At 50.5% G+C, this 19,815-nt stretch overlaps 1 long non-coding RNA gene across 1 annotated transcript; it reads right to left on the bottom strand.

Annotated features, from left to right (window-relative positions):
* Positions 1 to 8,318: 8,318 nt before the first annotated feature.
* Positions 8,319 to 17,937, bottom strand: LOC121110901. Its single transcript, XR_005860469.2, has 2 exons — positions 16,662 to 17,937; positions 8,319 to 14,707 (listed from the first exon to the last, which is right to left on the bottom strand). It is a non-coding gene; the product is annotated as an uncharacterized LOC121110901 (long non-coding RNA).
* Positions 17,938 to 19,815: the final 1,878 nt, after the last annotated feature.

Raw genomic sequence — 19,815 nt, forward strand, 5'->3', positions numbered from 1 at the left:
GATGTTCTCTTGCTTATTCCTTTTTCTTCTGGCAACATTAAAAAAAAAAACATCTGAAACAATACTCGTTCACTGTTCACATAAGAGAGGCACTGACTCCCCATGCCCCCGTAATGCCACAGAATCCCACAAAGAGCACTGACCTCTCCTTCACTCCCCCCATTTCACCCAGGGATTACAGCAGTCTCAATGCAGGCTTGTCCATGCATGGGCTGTGATTCCCAACCACTGCAAGATCTTTTATGAATGTAATTTCAGCCTTATCCCCATTTCCTGACTTTTCTGCATTCCTGTCAGAGCTTTGATGTAGAAGCAGCTGACACGGTTAACTCTTTGGGGCAGAAACTTTGCCTGGAATTTCTCCCTGTCTGTGGATGACCTCAGAGCAATGCTGTATAATGAAAGAATTAATAATTTGATGGTTTGTACGTATGTGTGCACCGATCCGCAGAGGCGGGCGTGCAGAGGAAGACAGCAGTGGTTTGAAATACATCTTTAGGATTTTTGTAACGAGATTCATGAAAATGGGAAATGAGACAGATCCTCCTTCTCACCTGCAGCTCCCCCGCAGCATAAGCGAGCCACTGCCTGAACTCGGGTCACCGATTCCTTGTGCTCATTCTCTACAGCTCCGTATGGGGAGGAGGGCACAGACAGACCCTGTGCTGCCGCTCACCCTCCAGCAACACGTGCTGCCCAGGGGTGCCTCGCTCTGGCTCTGTGCTTTCTGCTGGGGTCTGCGCAGCCACAGGCAGGGCAGAATCAGAGGAATAAGAAAGGAAATGGGAAACCGATTCCTGCCATTTTCCTAGGCTGCAGCGAATGCAAATGTAGCTCATCTTGAACTCTGTTCCCATCTGTTTAATTTGTTGTAGACTGGCATTTATATGTATGTACTGTGGCATTTATTCTGTATCTACTGAATGAATCCAGAGTGTTTTCTAACACGCGGTTTGGTGTCACGGTTGTACGTGCACGGGTATTTCCACATAGGACATACATGTGCGTGGAGCATGGTTGTGGTTATTCAACTAACAGAGGTCCGAACAGCTCTGATGGTCAGTGACAAAGGAGGAGCCCCGCATCACCCAGGAATACAGCTGTGCCCCACAGACACTCCCCAGAAGGAGCTCCCCAGCCACACGCCCTGCCCCTGCCCCAGGCACAGCACCATATGGCCACTGCACATTGGCACCAGCTGCAGCCCTCAATGGGAACCACCGTGGTGGCTCCCAGAGCCTCAGCGCTGGGGTGGCAGAAAGGCCATGAGGAGACGTCAGGAGTGCCTCTGCTGCAAAACGGCACAAGACGGAAACAACGGTGCGAGCATTACGTTCACTGTACAACTCGATCTGTTTCCATTATGTGGCACTGGCAAGTCTGCGTAAACCTTAGGCATCCCCTGTCAGCTACAACAAAACCTCTGTGGTGGCTAAGAAATCAGAAACCTTCCTCTGAAAGCTCCTGTCCTATGAACAAAAAGTAATTTGACAAATACTGCTCCACAAACCTCGGTATGGAGTGCAGACCAGGCCAGCCGGATTCTGTTCCTTCCTTTATCTGCTTACAGCAGAGGAGTTTAACCCCTTCCCTGGTGCAGGGCCAGAGCCACTCAGCCCCACGGAGTCAGCAGCTCCACTGCTCGGTCCCCTGCCGCCTTCCCCGTCCTACCAACTCCGGGGGTCCAAGAGGAAACCCACCGCTCTACAGACTGGCTCTGCACATGCCAGAGACTTATGAGAGGCTTTGGGTAGCCTGCATTAATTTGTACAGCCGTGGGTTTAACTGTGTGTGGATATACGTGGCTGAGAGTGAGGAGCAGCATGTTTTGCTCCTGCTGGAGTCACCAGGGGGATTGTTGCCAGGAAGGGGTTAAGCAGAGTGCCCTTGCTGAGCTCCCCTTCTCCCCGCATTCCAGGGTAAATGGTGTTTTGCAGAGCCTGTTACCTATGGCAACAGCAGAGTGGAATATTGCAGGCGAATCTACTGAATCACAGGATTTACAGCCCATATGTTTATTCTGCAGTGAAACACTTCCAGCTCTCGCTTCTGATGTGAGCTGGGAACCGCGAGAGGGCTTTGCAGAGCCATTTAAAAGGCAATGTGAGCTGGAAGCAAGACGTTTTTAATCAAAGGGCCGGTTCAAAAAAGAAAAACATAGCAAGATCAGAGGAGCCTTCAGAATGAGCTATACCATCACGAAGCGCACCCGTGTTCCCTGCTGCCGCCATTAACGGCCTCCCCCGGCTCCTCGGCTTCCCAACAGCTCCCTGAGTTGTTGGTCTCAGACCTTAGCTCCTTGACGGCCATGCTGGCCGAAACAGGGAGGCTCCGGCCACCTCAACACTGTAACAACCCACCAGCCACCGCCCCGCCACCCCACCAGCCTGCTAGCTGGAGTGGATGCGCTCCTGCCATACAGATCTCAGGCTGGATGCTTTTGATTATGGCACTAGACAAAACTGAATTGGATTTTTTAAGTGATCACCATTACAGAGGGTGCTTTAAGCACGAGGCATGTTCACAGCACTGTTTGAAAAACAAGGCAGCAAATTGGTGTGTTCACATATAATTTTGAAATGCCGATGGCTTTGCTGAACTCGCTGCATCTCATCCCATCAGTTCAGAGAAAATAAGCGGTTCCAGGCCTGGCTAAACGGTGTGGGGAGCTCATCTGGGAATTCAGGAAGCTAACAGCACGAGCCAAGGAGCTGTGGTTGAATGCTTGAGCAAAGATTCATTCCACCTAACTCTAACCCTCAGAAAGCCGGGAATCCGGTCTCAGCTCCCTCTGTAGTCAGCAGAGATAAATTCAATTGCTTGAAGACAATCCATCGCACCTAAAAGAAATACCTGCCCTCATGCAGGTGCAGTGCTGAAGCCAGTAATGTGATCCAGGTACAGGCTGAGGACAGCTCATGGTAAGCAGAGCAGACAGGCACATCAAGCTGAGTTCACGTGGAAGCGGCCAATTTACACTCTTCTCTGTAGAACTTCAAGCTCCCACATGCTGCTGCTTCTTTGCAGAGAAACCCGCAGCGTTGCTACATAGTAATGGAGCTATCTCAGGGCTCCAGAGGACGAAGCTCTCGCAGCTGAATGAGATGCTGAACATGTTGAAGGAGTCTGCTGCTTAATTGTGAAAGCACAGAGGCAGGTCACTGCAGACTGTACTTGCTGTAACCTTGGAGGAATTTGCCTTGCTGATAAATATTTAACAGTCACGAAGGACAGCTGTGTGATGCCTTGTATGGGCACCTTTCAAGGGGTTCAAAACAGTGCATGCCATTTTTCAGGGCTCCAAATGCGTACTTTTTCAGAAAGGGAAAGCAAAATGATAATACAAACCAGCTGAATTACAGGGCTTCCGTGTGCACCCTCAGAATTCTGAGATGGGTACCTCTGTTAAACTCGGATTTCTGTTCCATTTGGCTAAAAAGAAAACATTTACTTTTTCTCATTTTTTTCCCCCTTTCCCTCAGTTTAGGAAAGAAAACAGAATGGGAGTTTATCGATCCGGTGAAATTTATTTGGGAAATTGCCTTGAAGCCCTGGGCGAAGGTCAACAGTGGTTTGTAAGGTATGCAGCAAAGATCACGCAAATCATAGAAGATGAGAGGAAGGAGGAGAGTGGGAGGAAGAATTCATCCTTCAGGTGCAAAATGAATGGGTCTTTAAAATAGGAGCACGGGCAGGAGATCCGTCTGCCTATCTGTGCATTGCTTCTCAGTGCACTCATCCCCATTGTATACAGGCATCAAATACAAAATTCAAATCTGAATTCAATTTGCCTTTCCATCATTCCCAGGTTCCGCTTTCTGTTCGTTTGTGCAGAATTTGTATGTAAGCCTTCATGACAGCGAGGAGATTTCTGTGAGGCGGTGGGTCTGCATTCTGCAGAGAGAACAGTCAGACTTCAGATGGTTTGGGTCAGATGGGAGGGGGGAGGGAGCTTTCTTTTTCCCTACAAATAAGTCAAGGAAATTGCCTTCCTCCTGGCTGAGATTGTAAGGTTTTAGGAAAAGAGGCTCTGCTCGCAGGAAGAATTCTGTGTGGTTGCAGAAGGGAGAATAAAAGCCATCTTTCGTACAAGCGTGTGTGCGTGCGTGTTAGTTTCTCATTCTCCACCATTTCCTGAAAACAGGGCTTGGGGAAAAAGCACACAGACACATAACATTTTTCCATTAGCAGAGCAAGCGGGGGAAGGTAATGGGTTGGGGGAGGGGGTGGTAATCAGAGATCTGCTTAGTCTTCATAGAAAGAAAAATGCTTGGGCGCCTGCTTTGCCATAAATTGCATCTGGTGGTTGGAGCTACAGCGAGTTATTAAAGTGACTGCATTAAAGTCATAATTCAGCAGGTCAGCAGCACGCTCTGCAGCCCCTCCTCCACCTCCAGCCCCATTTCTACAGGGCTAAGCCCCAAGCCCCCGCCAGGCCCGTGCCGGCCCTGCCGCCGCTTGTAGCCCCTCTCCCTTGAAGGAGAGCTGGAGCGGGAGAGCTGAAGGCACGTGGTGCTGGGATGGTTCACTGTGCACAGCCATGGGGAGATGGTGTTGCCTGCCCAGGCCTGGCGACAGGGACAGGAGAAGCCCCACTTCCCAGATGTAGGTTCTTCACACAGCATGAAGCTGCAGCCATAGCTTGCTGGCTCTAGGGCCCCGCTGCCCTTTAACTCCCTCTCCAGGCTACCAGGCAGAGCTGAGAGGTGTGTGTAGAATGTGAGATGCCCACTCAGTCGCCCTGAGGGTGAGGGCAAGGGGACTCCGCCACTCACCTCTACCAGACAGAAGGATAGGAATGGGACATGCAGCCCATGGACCCCAGGATGGCCACCAATGGGGGACCTGCACACCGAGGGCTCCATGTGTGGGGTCGGGTCTGGCATGAGATGGCAGTGCCACAGGGTCGGGGAGGCCCCCCACCTTGCTGCATTGAGGAAAGCTCCCTTCAGACATGATTGAACAGACTTGGCTGCAGAATTCTATGATTCTCTGAAAACCTGTATTTTTTCCTGCAGATTTTGTGTGCCAGAGACACCCAGCTGGCTCTTCTGCTCCCCCCTAGCAGGACCAACGTGTCTTGCACTGCTTGGGGCTGCAGCAGGACCAGGGGGGTCGGCATGCCAGGCGGGGCTCCAACAGTGCCAGGGCCCCTGCAGCGTACACCCACGCTCAGTCACGGCAACGGAGCTCAGGCAGAACGTGCACTGCCTTCTGGGTCAGAGCTTTCATTCCCATTGAGATGTTATTATAGGCTTGAGATCCTCAGAGAATTAAATCTGCTGCTTGACTACTGAACAGATAATGGCAGGGCAGGCTTCCCACACCGCCGCCTCCTGCCAGCATGGCTCAGGCCTGACCTGGCGACCATTCATGGCTGGACAGAGGAGAGCTGGTTCTCTGTATCCCATTCATAGTCCCTCGCCTTTGCAAACAAGGAGGGATTCAAAATCTGATTTGATTATTTCTTTCAGAAGAGAAACCAACCAACAAACCAAGCAGGAGCTGAGCTGTGATCCACTGACATAATTTCTAGTAGGTTTCCTCTATGGCAGCAGCTTGTGAGCGCCGCTGATCCAAGGAAAGCTTACAGTGAATAACACAGAACTGAAATGTGGCACATCCTGTACCGCAGAGCTTCTCTCCAAGCTGCGTGTGCTGCATTCTGCACAGCCACTTTGGAATAGAAATATTGCTGCCGTTACAGCCTCGCTCTCTAGCACTGCTAAAGCAGCGCGGTTTTGCACCTACAGTGACCTAAGCATGCAAGGAGAGTAAGCTTGCAAGGGAGAGCTTGTGTAAAAGCTCTCTGTATTGTGCGAGAATTAAAAGCCAAAGGCAGAGATTGCCTCTGCCTGCAAACCTCGCCTCCAGAGCTCGGCTCTCGTTGGTGCGCACTTCCGAGAACGCCACAGCTCAGACAAATGCTCGGCATTACAGCTGTAATTGCTGTATTTATTATTCCGGATACCACAGCAATGAGACAGACATTCTTGCGCGAGGTCTCCGACTTTCCCCCGAACGAGAGGACATTAGTCAAGCTCCCGTCCCGAGGAGCGCCCAGCAGCCCGCGCTATTTCCACTGTCGCTTCCAGCAGCAAGGGGGCAGCGCGGAGCCTCGCTCGGCGCTCGGGCGGGCAGGGGCTGCCCCCGGGCTTCTGCCGCTCCCGTACGTTCTCCTCCGGGCGCCGTTGGAGGAAGCGCTTTCCTCGGGGAGTCCGACACAGCACCCGAGAGACTGCTCGGCGTCCGCAGCGCCCTTCGAGCGGCCGGGCAGCGCCCTCCATCCCCCCGGTCTGTGCCGTACCCCTTTCTATCAAACCGTGCGGCGTGTGCCGTCTCTCCCCGGCTAGAACTTCTGCTCTTTCCCCTTTCAGTCCAATGACGCCCCACGGGATTTCGATCGCCAGGTCAACCGCAGCTTTCACGTGTAAGAATTTATTTTGCAAATATGCTGACTTTCATAATTCGAGCGAGCGTCGGTGCAGAAAGCGCCGCTTCAAGCCTGCAGGTGCACCTGCACAGCCGGGCGAGGACCCACGAGCGTCACTTCCATTTGCGAATTCACAGGAGCGAGCATCCTTAGCAAACTCCCACCCCTCGCCACAGGGCGCGGCTGCCCACCTGCCCCCAGCACGGTCACCCAGCGCTGGCGCTCGCCCCACGCCCTGCCCCATATGCCGCCCCGTGCCACGGCCCGGCAGTAGGGAAGCGCGGAGTGCCGCCGCAAAGCGCGGCTTGGAGGGGGGCTGCAAACGTGCTCGGGAAGCACGCTCATGACATGCAGCATGTGCCGATTCCTGCCGGTTAGGCGAAACCGGAGAGTAGCATCCGAGAAGAAATACGAGGGCAGCTTCACCGCTCAGGCTTGAGCCTGGCCAGCCCTGGTGCTGCTGCCTTCCCTTCCCCACAGCAGCACCCGAAGCACAAGGAACCATTTTTTTGTCCCTTCCTAGCATGGAAGCTACAGCGGAAAGTCAGGGAGCGGCACTGAGTCAGGGCTCTGCGGCACAATACATTTTGGAGGCTGCCTGGTATTCTGGGCACATCCTTACGGCAGAACGCCGCTCAGCTTCATAACCCAGCCGTGAGAGAATGTGGAGCAGCTAAAAATACAGCGCCTGCTTCTCAAAAGCTCGCACGCAGCGCGCTGTGACCTCCACAGCATCCTCTCCGGCACAGGCGGCGAGGGCGGGGACGTCGGTCCCAGCCCTGGGGGCAAAGAGGAGAGCCGGCGCCCGGCCGCGGGCACCGCACGGACCGAGGGGCAGAGCGGGCGGCGGGGAGGGAGGGAGGGATGGAGGGGGGGAGGATTCGTGCCCGGCACGTGAGGAAGGACAGGTGGGGGCCGCAGCGCCCGGCAGGCTGAGGGGTGATTATTCCTCATTTAGCTGTACGCGGCGAAACACCCCAAAGATTCCGGCATTAGCGGGCACTATAAATCTCTAGGACGCCGCAGCTGCGACTGGATTATTTATAGCTCCGCTTTTACATTACCGAGTCCAAAACATCACACAAAGAGGAAGGTAATGAAATCTCCACCTCTCCAGCCGTCGATCTCTAATCTAAAGCGGCATTTCCAGGAGCCATTTTCACTCGGCCCGGGAGTCGAGGAACAAACACGTTCGCACCCTCCCACCGGCTGGCAGGCAGCCCCGCAGCTGGCACGCACGGACACACGCACACACGCACACACGCACACACGCACTCCGGTCCCCCCGTTCCTCACTGAGAGATACAAAAACTCTCGTGCATTTGCAGCTTAGCACGGGCAAACATCCGCATCTCTGCCCTTTCGGCCCCACAAATACACAACCGCGAACACATTCTGGGTTAAATTCTGATTTCACTTACGGTATGCAAATATAAGAGCCGAATACTTCCATTAAGATAACAGATTTACAACTGTGTAACTGAGATCAGAATATGGTGCTGACTCTCTCATACATAAATTTCCATAGCTGCTCCCGAATTTGTCTCTTTCCTCAGCCGCCTCGCCACGCGTTAATCATTCAGCATTTAAATCAGCCTTCCACTTGCTTCGTTTTGCTTTGTCAATGAAAATTGTTCAGCATTAATTATAAAACTCAATCTCTACTGAGGTTTTCTTGGCTTTTTTTTTTTTCATTAGTGGGTGGAAGTGTGGATTTGCAGTCTTCTGGTTCTGCCTTCAGAAATACCCCGTGTGCCATCCATGCTGCAGAACACGTTCTGCCTGAGGGTGCCCGCGAAGGTACGTGTGAGCTCGTGGGCTTATATGCCAGCTTGGGAATGCATGTGCATACATGTGCGTATGTAGAAAAGACATGGAGACTGTGTCGGAATTAGAAATGTTTCTCAGGCTTTATTTTTACAGCTCAGCTTTCAGCCACTTTCCGAACCTAAAGATTTGCATCCCAGCATCGCAGATGATTTCAGGTTACAAAGTGAAGAGTTGACAACAACTGTTGATGCGTTCTGAGTTATGTCTCTGTGACAGCGCTCCAACACGGCTCTAGTTTTTCACAGTGGTTGAACCTCTCCAGATTTGCTTTCGTTTTTTACAATCAAAAGGATTGGACATCCCTGGTCCAGCGCGCTGAGCAATCCTGCAGCACAATGCTATGCGAGTACTGCAGTGCACACGGTATGGTAATAAACCAGGCTGCTGCAGCCAACAGCAAATCACAAGGCGATAAAACACAAAGGCTGAAGGATTGGGTTGAGCTGGGATATGTTTTAGTGCATGTGCTGAATGCGGTAAGGGAGAGGCTGACTGAAAATACAGACTCATTAACAGGAAAGTGACTAAGCTCATCTTTACAGGTGTGATTTTCACAATTGTGAATGTTTTACTCAATTATTACAAGGCATCAACTATAGCAGCGTGTAAATGCTTCCCGATCTTTTCATTATGCTGGGATGCCGCAACCTATATTTAACCCAAGGGGAGGAATGTGCTCCAGAAACAATTCTCACTTAGGCAATCATTTCTCTTATCAGTCACAGAGATCTGTCAGACCACTCTCACTGCCAACCAGGGATTACAAAGAGAGGAAAAAGGGCAACCGGGAGAAAACTGTATCTCTGCAAAAATACAGTATGGATCTGTGTCAAGAAATGAAGGTAACCTCCAAAGTGACAGTAAGAAGATGAACAGTGCAAACGCTTTTCACCTTCTGGGATTCTGGCAGGAGTGTCAGGCCCTGAGTGCAGCCACGGTGCCCTCCCCTTCTGGACCTGTGGCTGTGAGGACAGCAATAGTGCCCGTCACCCCACACATGACACACAGATGCCCCCCGTCCCCCATACCCTGACAGTGCCAGGGCTGATGGGCGCTCTGTGCGGCCGAGATGGGTTTGTGGCTCGCACTGCTCACAGAGCTGCTGCCCTCTGCACTGGGCAGTAATCGCCCCAATTGCAGAGAACACCCGAAATAAAGGGCTTTGAGAAGAGATCAGGGATGGAATCAACCCGGCATGCTAAGCCAGGGAGGAATGGGACGCTGTAGAGCGGGAAGTGAATACTACCCAGGCTACACACATTCTGTGAACAACTAGAAACCTTCAATCTCCACAGCTATCAGGCAGCATTTTTCACTCCTACTGGAAAATTGGAAAATAAGAAGTGTCTTTACTCTGTGATGGAATAAAAATAAGTAGAAATAACAGTACTTAGTCAAATAACACAGCATCTCTCCAATATAACAGAAGTTGTGCTTTAGCTAAACACTCAGATAGCAAGTTGGGAGTGAGCCCAGGGTTTGGGTTTATTTATTTTGCACAGAGCTCTGCGTGTAATGCTCTGGTGAGGTTAGCATGCAAACAAAGAGGAAGGCTTGGTGTTAGTCAACTTGTGTTCTCTCCCAGTAATAGAAGAGTAGACAAAAAAAAAAAAAAAAACCCACCAAGGTGAGTTTAATTCTCATTTACATCAAAACCGCTGTGTGCTCCTGGGAGCAAAACAAGAGCTCAGAGTCAAATCCGCGCTGGGGAGCAGCAGCACAGGGCAGGTAAGCAGCAGAGCGCTGCAGACGCAGCAGAGCTCGCAGAGGAAAGCAGCAGGGCGCACTCCCAGGTGCAGAACGACAGAGCCGTGGCCCCTCAGCCACCAACTCCATGCAGGGGTGGCATGCGACCCTCCTCACCTTCCCTTCCTGCAGCTGGAAGCTGCATCTTCCCATGGAGAGCAACATTTACTCCAGCTTGTCTCCCTTTCTCAAGTGAAATAACCTACTCCAAGACAAGCATCGGCTTGTCGTCGTAAACACAACCACGCTAGAAATTCTTCCTAGTGAAGCTACGTTGGTTAGAGACCATCTGATACCAAAGCCATGTCAGCAGAGCTGTGACCAACCTGCTCTCAAGCGGACAGAGAGCATTCTGTGCCAAATTCCGACTTATGCCCACATCTTACCACGGGCCTTGCCAGCATAAATGGGGTGTAGAAGGTGCTTGACCTCGCGTGTGCTTCACATCAGCGTAAAGGGGAATTTGGAATCGTATGTCCATAGCTGCATCCAAATTGCTTCCAGTGTTTCTACACGCTTATTTTAGGAGGATTTGTCACCCGTCTGTATGCAAATAACATTTGCAGGGGAGTTCTGAGTAATGGAGAGAAAACAGCCTGCTGCTGTTATTAGCCTACAGCTGACACCTTGGTGAAAAGTGCTGTTGGGAGATTCGGGTTCCTTCCTCAAGGACACGTCCTGCCCTTCCGCACCGCTATGAGAACGGCAGCGCCGACCTCACGCTGGGCACAGCACAGGAGGCCCATGTCAAAGTGGGCCCTGCAGCCCGAGTTTTCCTAATAACCCCCCAGATCCATCTCTTCTATCCCTTCCTGATCAGAGGTGAGGCACGTGACACGGTGGAACAAGCGAGGCTTTTATGTCCTTTGCCTGGGTTAAATAACTTCATTCACAAGAACTGTCAGTCCCATTCCTTTCCTAGCCATGAAATTATCTGAATTTTTAATGCACTCAGATTTTAGTACCGCATTTTTACACTTTTCATCTTAGGTTTCATTGTCTGCTAAACCACCTTAGGCTTCGAAACCCGCCTTTCTTTCTGAGTGATTCTGTCTTTTTCCACTTGACAAGTGCCACGTTTTCCTGTGATTTTCTGCTGCCATTTACAGCAAGGCGATCTTTCTTATTTACTTATCTCCCTGGGCATTTACATCATTGCTAATTTCTCGAGGAAAGTGCACAGCTCCAGGGTTACTGGCCCTGCAAAGCCATCCCCTGCAGCTCACTGCATTTCAGCTGACCTCCAAAACCAGTGACCGATTCTGATTTTTCATTAAGTGACAATTAGAAGTGCTTCAAACCAACAGACACAGATTCACATTTCCAGCCACTCTACGTATTAGGCATAAACTACATTTGAATAAAATCATTTGCACATGTGCAACCTACATTTATGCATGCAAATCAGGCAATTAGGTACAAAATTACCCGATTTGCATACATAATGCTTGAATCGAGCACGTAATATGCAACAAAAACATATTCTATTAATATTATTTTCTTCTGAAATTATCTGCAACCAGGTTAGGAACTATGAAGGTTTTCATCACTCAAAACGACAGGTCTGTCTGATGAACGTTTGCAATTGCACTGAGGTACCGGCCGATACTGCCTTGGAACCACATTTGGGAGCTATCTGTGATAAGTTTTGCAACAAACAAAACATGCAATTCCACCTTTTTTTTTTTTTCACGTTTAGAATTCAGCTTCAAATTCATTCGCACAAATGAATTTACACACTCTGAGTGGATGTGCATTAAAGCACTGCGACACAGAAGCCCCCAAAATTCACTTTTGAATTCAAGCACTCATTTAACTTTTTGCCGCTGCTGTTTGTGCAATGCAGCTGCTTTTCTGGCTGCTACTATAATAAAAGGAGCCAGTGGGAACATGGTCTGCAGAGGCTGGAGGTTACTCCTCCAGGACTGTAGCTGTGAGCAGATGCGTCACACCCTGCGGGTAATGGAACGAGAGCTTCCCTCCGCACGGCAGCACGGCAGGAGGCTCATGGGAAGGTGACAGCCACAGGGAGGCCCTGGTGACACCCTTGCCTCTGACCTCTGCTGGCGGTGACTGCTGCCTCTCATGGACGCGCCGCTCACACATGTACCAACACACTTCCTCGCTGTGCCTCCCTTTGTTGTGCTCTGTCTTGCTCAGAAGGCAAACTCCTCAGGCACAGACCTGTACCATTTGCCTACAAAGCCTTATGCATACTAAGGTGTCTTAGCCGTGGAATAAATAAACAATAGCTGCACTTCTGCTGTGGTGCAGAGACATTTTTGCACGTCTCTAACTGTTCCCATGGGCACACCTCCAAACCTCTTTATTGGGATCATTACCATTTCTAAGAGGGGCTCACCAGGATAAGGGCATTCCTTCAGTTCCTGTAAGGGTGTCAGAAAGCTCCGCATCGCGCTCAAGGTGCTTCCACTCGTTATTCATTCTGGAGTGGGCTTTCTGACCCAAAGTGCTGATTTTTACAAACATAGCTTCCAGTAAGCCTCCCAGTGACAGCCAGGTCTTCCCCCAAATATCTGGACGTTTCATTTCAAACTAGACAAAATACTGAGGAAGTTCTCAGTGTGAGAAATGCGTATGCCATAAATTTTACCTGCTACTCCCTGGCTCCTTTGCTTCTCACCAGCCGTGTATCAAGACCTACTGTTTTGTGTCCTCATGCTCAAACAGTACTTTCCAACCTTTCTACATCTCCTTTTGTTCTTTTTCCCTTGCTATTTCAAATGGTAAGCGTTTTGAAAAAGACTACCTACCACATTGCACATCTTTGGCTGATAAGGGAAATAGCAATAATGACCACTGAGATATTTGCAAAGTCAACATTCAAGAGCCGTAGTCCTGTGACGACCCTGCCTTTGATTATCTGCTGCCTCTCACTTAAGAACTTCTCATTATTTCTTACTCATGGATGAACTGGTTACGAGGGACTCTTTACCCCGTGACCTATTGCCCAACTACCTTATTTATGTTATTTCCAGCCTTCGCTGCTCTGGAAAGTTTTGCTGCTCATAACTACGCAACCATTTGACTCCTATTTGCCTGCCCAGGTTTATAAATGACCCCATCACAATAGTTTCTGAGCAGCTCTCAAGCATTTAAAACCAGAAAAGTCTGCATGTCTCATTTTCATTTTCCTGCCCACCTGCTGAAATATTGAGCTTGCCTACTTCTCCTTTCTTGCCTTTGCCTCTGGCATTTGTTCTTACTTCATCCTCTATTTTAGGCTAAGGGTCTCTGGAACACCTTGACACACATCCCAGAAGAGGAACATTTCCATTCCTTGATCTCTCTTGACAGAAACTATCCCTTGCCACACTCAACAACTTCATTTCTGTTAGGAAAAGAAGTACTGCAGCTAGTCAGCACCACCTCTGTAAGCTCAGGAGTGTGTTAAGAAGCACTGGAAAGCCGTAAGGGCCAAGAATGTAAGAACATCTGTAAGTAATATGTATTTCAGGCTGTGGAAGCAAAGCATCACAGTGGTTCCTCTGTCCCAGGTATGATGTACTTCACGCTAATCCTAACATCTACCACGCTTCCACTTAGACAATTATATGCGGAGAGTGCTCAGAGCCTTTCAGAGTTTGTTCTGCACACATATCTAATTTAACCTCACAAATTTCCAAACAGGAAAAAAGTGTTTTTGTAGGAGACTGTACGCTTATATACCATAGACAAATCTTCCTTGATGTATTTGCAAACAGTGCTAAGTCTAACCTGCCCCTTTAAGGACCCGTAGACATGGAGTAAACCAGCTCTGTGAGATTATCAGGCCCAGCAAGGAAGGAGTCAGAGGAATTACAGAAAGGACTCGATAGTGGAAGCAAATGAAACAGGTAAGCTTGTGTGCTTTGTCTTGTTGTAGCAGACAGGACCCTTCGGCTCGTCCCCCTCTAGCTAGGTGCTCAGAGGAGGATGAACTGCTGTCTCAGATAATTTGGAATGCTGAAACAGAATAATCCTTGGGGAAAGTAAACCAGAAGCTTGTGCACCACAGAGCATGCTGACAGGCAAATGGACTGAATTTCTAAGAGAAAAGTGGGGCAGCTACATGAAAGATAATGACAAAACCAGTAGTTAGATATATCTCAATGGATTCTTCTGCTGTGAGGAGGAAAGATGGAGATGCTGTTTGTCTGCTGCTGAAAAAAAACAACACAGAAAAAAAACCACAGCAGCAGACCGGACACTCCTCCTACAGAGTCAACAAAAGCACCAGGAACTGCAGCCTGCACCTCAGCAGAAGAGATTCCTATAGCATTTGCTGACACGTGGGCTGGGACTGTTGCTGGGCTGGTAGAAGGCAGTTTGGGCAGGCTTAGCCCTGCACTGATGGAGCTAAAAAAGTCACCCTCAAATGTTTGTCTGCATGTCTGGACACTACTGCTGCCGGTGCAGAGGGTGAGAATCGCAGTGAAGAGCAGCTCCCCAGTGAGAGAGGCCTCTGTGTGCAGCACAAATCATGGAGCTGTTTGGTTCTTGTTCTGACCATGCTGAGACTGACTCCAGACATGCAGGCACTGCATCTGGGCTGACTTGCATTCGGGGAGAATGTCCTCATTTATAGCAACCAAACAGCCAGGGAACATCACTAACTCTGTTCCCAGAGATGAGGTGGAGGGACATCCACAGGGTCTGCTGCTGGAGCTGGAATGGATCTCCACTCTGGGCACTCCTCTGTAGGAAATGATGGAAGAAACAGAGGTGGAGGGAATTAATTTGTGTGACCGATAGGAGCATTCTGCTCCAAAAAGCAAGGAAGATTTGTAGCTTGCCAAAAGAACCTTAGAAGAACGCTCTAGTCCTGCATCAGCTTGCAAAAGGTCCTCCTGAGAGCAGGGAAATTTTAGCAAGATGTAGCTGGCACGCAAACTTGTGCACATGAAGGGATTGTTCACTGGAGCATATCCCTGTCATGTGCCATTTGAGCCATGGGCAGAGGTCTCTGTTCAACACAGCAGCTTTCTGGACCAGGCAGCCACAGAAAGTCCTGAGTGAAGACTGAGGGTAAAGGCTGGAACTGTGACCAAATGTTCTCCAACTGTATGGGAACTCTACTTTGATGAAAAATCAGAAACCTGGTGCCAGGTTTCCTTAAGGAGCAACAGCCAAAAAGGCTTAAGAAGCTTAGTAGAAATAGCTACTCCAGGCCCAGCCATTCTTAGACATAAAGGAAAGCTGTGGATCAGACTACAGATGTGACGATCCTGAAACAGAACATCCCTGAGAGGTTTGCATGGTCACAAGATAGGTGCCATCAAATGGCAGAGCTCATCCAGACAAGGCCCTAAGGGTAACTGCGTGTGTGCTGCTGGGGACTGATACTTTCAGTGCTTGCAGCAAATAATATGGTGACTCTCCACACTGGGGAGGAATCCTGTGACTCTACAAAGAGCTCATCTGAGGAGGAAACTGTGCAGAGCAGGTGACTGCTGCAGATCCCACCGTGCGGGACCGAGATGAGCACAAAGGGCTTGCTTTGATCAGAGCAACAGCCCCGCTCTGGTCTTGTCATTTGGTTCTATGGTTTGAAGGACTCTTACTGGCTTTAAGCACTTGTCTTCTGGGGTGGGCTGGGGGAAAGGCTTAACGGCTGTACAAATGTGTTTGTAGGCTGTGAGCTGAAAGACTTCCCCCCACCCAGAATTTATAAAATAAATATTTGCTTGTAACTCCTTATTTGTAACAGTGGGGGAAAAAGAAGAGCTTCTTTGAAAGCAACATTAATCTGATGTTTGCTGTCAGTAGAGGTGCTCCATATTATCTAATGTTATTGCTAACCAGTTCTGTAAAGTTATGTTGTAATTAATTTCCATAGCAACATGGCTGTGGCATATATCCTGGGTTATAAATCAGAGGAAGAGAGAATGGGAAAAGCATGAAGAAAAGACTACAGAGCAGAAACTGTCTTGATTATTACTTGAATCTTGAATGTTCTTATTAGTCCAATTTGTTTAAGCAGTGTTTATTTGTAGGTCATCTTGAGGACCCAGCCGGGCTGCACCTGCCTCCCCAGGCATGCTCAGACATAGCCTGGGATTGCACATCTTCAAGGGAGAGCAGGGTGGGGTTCCTTTAAATGACACAGCCTTCTGCTAGGAGGAAGTTTCAAGCTGGAACTTGCAAAATATGCACAACACTGCTGTGAAAATCATATCAACAGAACAAGGAAGATCTAGGCAGAGAGCTGCAACTAATCATGCAAAAAAGCCAAAAAGAGCTGCTCTTTGTCCTAAGCGTGTGCAGTGCAGTTCTCAAGAAATGCTGTTGTCTCTTCTAGCATGAGGAAAAACAAGAGCACAAAAGCATGAGAATTTCTGCATCGTTTCCTGATACTTAGCTGTCCCACAAGCCACTAGGCACCTATCAGGAATGCTGACTCATGAATCTATCATAGGTTGCAAGGCCACGTTAGCACAACGTGACTCTATGTTCGTGGATCCCCAGTTGATGCCACCCTGACAGTTCCACCTCTTACTGCCTCCCTTCCAGCATGAGTGACGCAATGAGCACAGCTGAGTGAGCTAGCTGGATGAGCTGGAGAAGAGCTGAAAGCAAGCAGGGGGAGGAGGGGAGAACAACCTCTCAAAACCACAACAAATGTTTGCCAAAATGGAGCGTGTATACTTACCAAGGTACAGCTTTTGAAAGGCTGCTTCTTTCTGATAAGATACTCGAAATAATCTTTCGCTGAAGGAGGTGGGATAAAATAGATGCACCAACTGGCCTTTCTTATCAGTGCAGTCTGAGTTCTTCGTGGAGCAATTATCTTTGCATGCAACAGAGAGTCAAACACATCAACAACGCTGAGCAAGTTATAGGATATATTCAAAAATGTATTCCTGCAGGGAGGTGAGAGCTCTTTCAGTTGCTTTAAACCTTGATATTTTATGCCTTCTTTTTTTCATTTTACAGGAATAAGTTACAGATGCTGGGGAAGAGAGTTCTAGGAGATGTCTAGCACATCCAGCTAACTCAAATGAGCTGCACCATCTTACTCAGAGGCCTGTACTTTTCAGTAGCAGACCAGATATTCAGGCTTTTCATTCCCTCCCTGGCTCTGCCCCTAGCTCTGACACAAATCAAATCTACAAAAGCACATTGTCCTTACCTCAACTGTGTGCCAGCCTGGACATGTTCAAATGAAAACCTGGGCTACGCTGTGATCTTTGCTCTTGCTACCACGATACGTGCAGTGAAGAGGGAGATTGCCTCAGATACATCTGGAATACAGCAATTCAAAGCAACCCCCTCTCATCTTTGATTTGAATTTGCTGTGCTTTCCATCATCGCCAAAGGGGAGCTCCTACCTCTGACACACAGGTATGCACTCTCCTTCACCCCAGCCCTCGCTGCATTGCATCAGCAAGAACGGCAACAGCCCACGGCCTCAGAGCTATCAGAGCAAAGGACACAGGCTACAGACAGTAGCCTGGCTCTGGAAGATGTTGTTCCCAAACGCCTGTGTGGTGCAAGTGCTTTTGTGTTCAGCCGTATGCAGTCATTATTACAACTTGCTTTTAATCCAGTAGAAGGGAGAGCGGCAGTCAGGCACTCTCTCCCTTCCTCAGATAGGCGTCTGCTGCATGAGTTGGCTGAGCGCTGCAGCCTGCCCATCTGGAACATGGATAAACTCCCCCAGCGACTGGAGGAGTGACTTCGCCCTTTACTTGGCGCAGTCCTCAATTAAGGTTAGCAAAGTCCTGTCCGGCCTTGCATACAAAGCGCTTACTCACGGAAGGGCAAAACCCTGTTTTGGCTTCAAAGCAGACTCAGGGCCTCCCCCCAGACTGAGGCCCCCACCTCCAACCGGTCACACAGAGGCAGGCTGCTAAATCGGCAGTTCGGCCGAGGAGCGAGCGGAGGCTTGCAGCAGCATGGCTGCTTTCTCTGCACATTCCTCTGGTGACGCTGCTCATTACCCAGCATGCAGATAAGCCTGAGTCAAGGCTTTGGTATGAGCGGCGCTGCCAGGAGCTGCGTGCTCGGAATGGAGGTTACAGCCCGTGCCGAGGTGAAGCGCCCGCAGCCAGCTGTGCCCTGCCTGCCTCCCCTGCCTCCCACCGGACGCCCCTTCGCCCATCTGCAGAAAAGGAGCTTTCCAACGCCTCCCCGCCACCGCACCGCTCGCCCAGGGATCATGCCCATTGAGAAGCTCTCGGCCTAATAGTAATCCCGACGAATTTAGCCGCTGCTAATAAATCCCACCCCTCCGCCCCTCCCAACCTGCCTCCATGCAAATCCATTTGTAGGTTACTTGAACAATAGCGGGGCTGCGATCGGCCCTCCCTGCTGGCAGCCCGCAGGGAGGGAGGGGAGGAGGATGATGACAGCGGGGAATTCTGCTCGGCTCCTTGAAGCTGCACAGACATGTTTCGTGTCCCCGTTCCCAGCCCCAGCGTGGAGGCAGCCGGCCGGGCGGGGATCGCCGCGCACACGCTTCCCGGCCCCGCACAGCCGGGTTCGGCCCCAGCCAGCGCTGCAGTCGCGTTGCCAGCCCCAGCCCTTGCTCACAGGGTGTGGAACGAAGTGGGGGGCCTCCGCGCTGGCAAAAAAAACGAGTCCTCCCGAATAGAGCAGGCACAGGGCAGCGCTCAGCCAGTGCGTGCCGAGGGAACAGTGCCAGCCTGCCTGAGCGAGAGCTGCCGACCTCATTACGGTTCTCCGTGGGGAAAGCCCACAGTCTTCCCGTTGTCAGTGGGTGTGGGAAGGGGTTGTTTTCCTGACAGTACGTTGTTTTTCATGGCCGGCAGCAGTTTGCGTCTTTGCGATTTCTCTGCAAAGGGTCACAAAAGCAGCAGTGAGCACATACGGCTGTGCAGGGCTCCAGGGGGAAGAGCCGTGAGCAGATGCCAAATCAGCTGAAACCTAAGAAGCTTGACCTTCCTCACCTCCACCCCTGCTCCCACCTCCTCCAAATAACCCTACAAGGGCGCATGGGAAGGCTGGGTGCCCGGCAGCAGGGGAATGCAATCCCGGCCGTCGGCAGGCACGGCTGCGTGCAAGGGGGTCCCGTGCTGGGGGCAGCCTTGCCAGCAGCCCCCCCCCATCACCAGCAAGACGTAGCCTAGCACGGCAGTGGGGCTGAACCCCCCGGCCCCGAGTGGCCCAGCCTGTCTGACCAGCTGGGGACCGTGCTGGCAGGACAGGCGGGTGACAGGCATCCTCCCTGCATCCACATGGCCGCCGGCTCCCTTGTGCTTCTCCCTCTGCAGTTCCCTGAATGGCTGACAGACAGCGCGTTTGCTGTCAGCAACTGGAAGCCGTGCAGGATCAGGGAATGGTTTGCGGGAGCAGAGAGAGCCCCACACGGTCCCCAGGCAGGCCGGCCCCCGAGCAGCCACGCAGCAGCCTCCTGCAGCACCTAATCCTTCTTTAAAGGCACGCAGCCGGGAAAAGACATCGTCTGCTGCTCCTCCTGTGTTAGCCCTCAGCAGAGCTTTGCTGTTCCCAGTCTGAACTGCAGGTTTTAAAAGCAGAAAGTGAAACAACAAAAGCTCAGTACACGCTTTCCAGATGCTACAAAAATAAATGCAGCGGTTTCATGCAGTGTCTCCTTCTATACGAGAGGGTATAACCACACCCTCTGCATCTTCAAGGGTACGGGTGTGAGAACAGGTATGTAGGTACAGAACTGTGTTTTGGGTAGAAAATGCATGCTGTAATGGATTCTGATGGCTGAATGCCAAGGGGGAAGCTGTTCTGCTTCAAGAATAGCCCTACAAGAGTCAGCATTACAGTGACAGTTCAGTACTCTGCTACAGATCTACAGGATGTGTCACTTT

The sequence above is a fragment of the Gallus gallus genome, chromosome 5 (assembly GCF_016699485.2).
Source record: "Gallus gallus isolate bGalGal1 chromosome 5, bGalGal1.mat.broiler.GRCg7b, whole genome shotgun sequence".
Taxonomy (NCBI): Eukaryota; Metazoa; Chordata; class Aves; order Galliformes; family Phasianidae; genus Gallus; species Gallus gallus.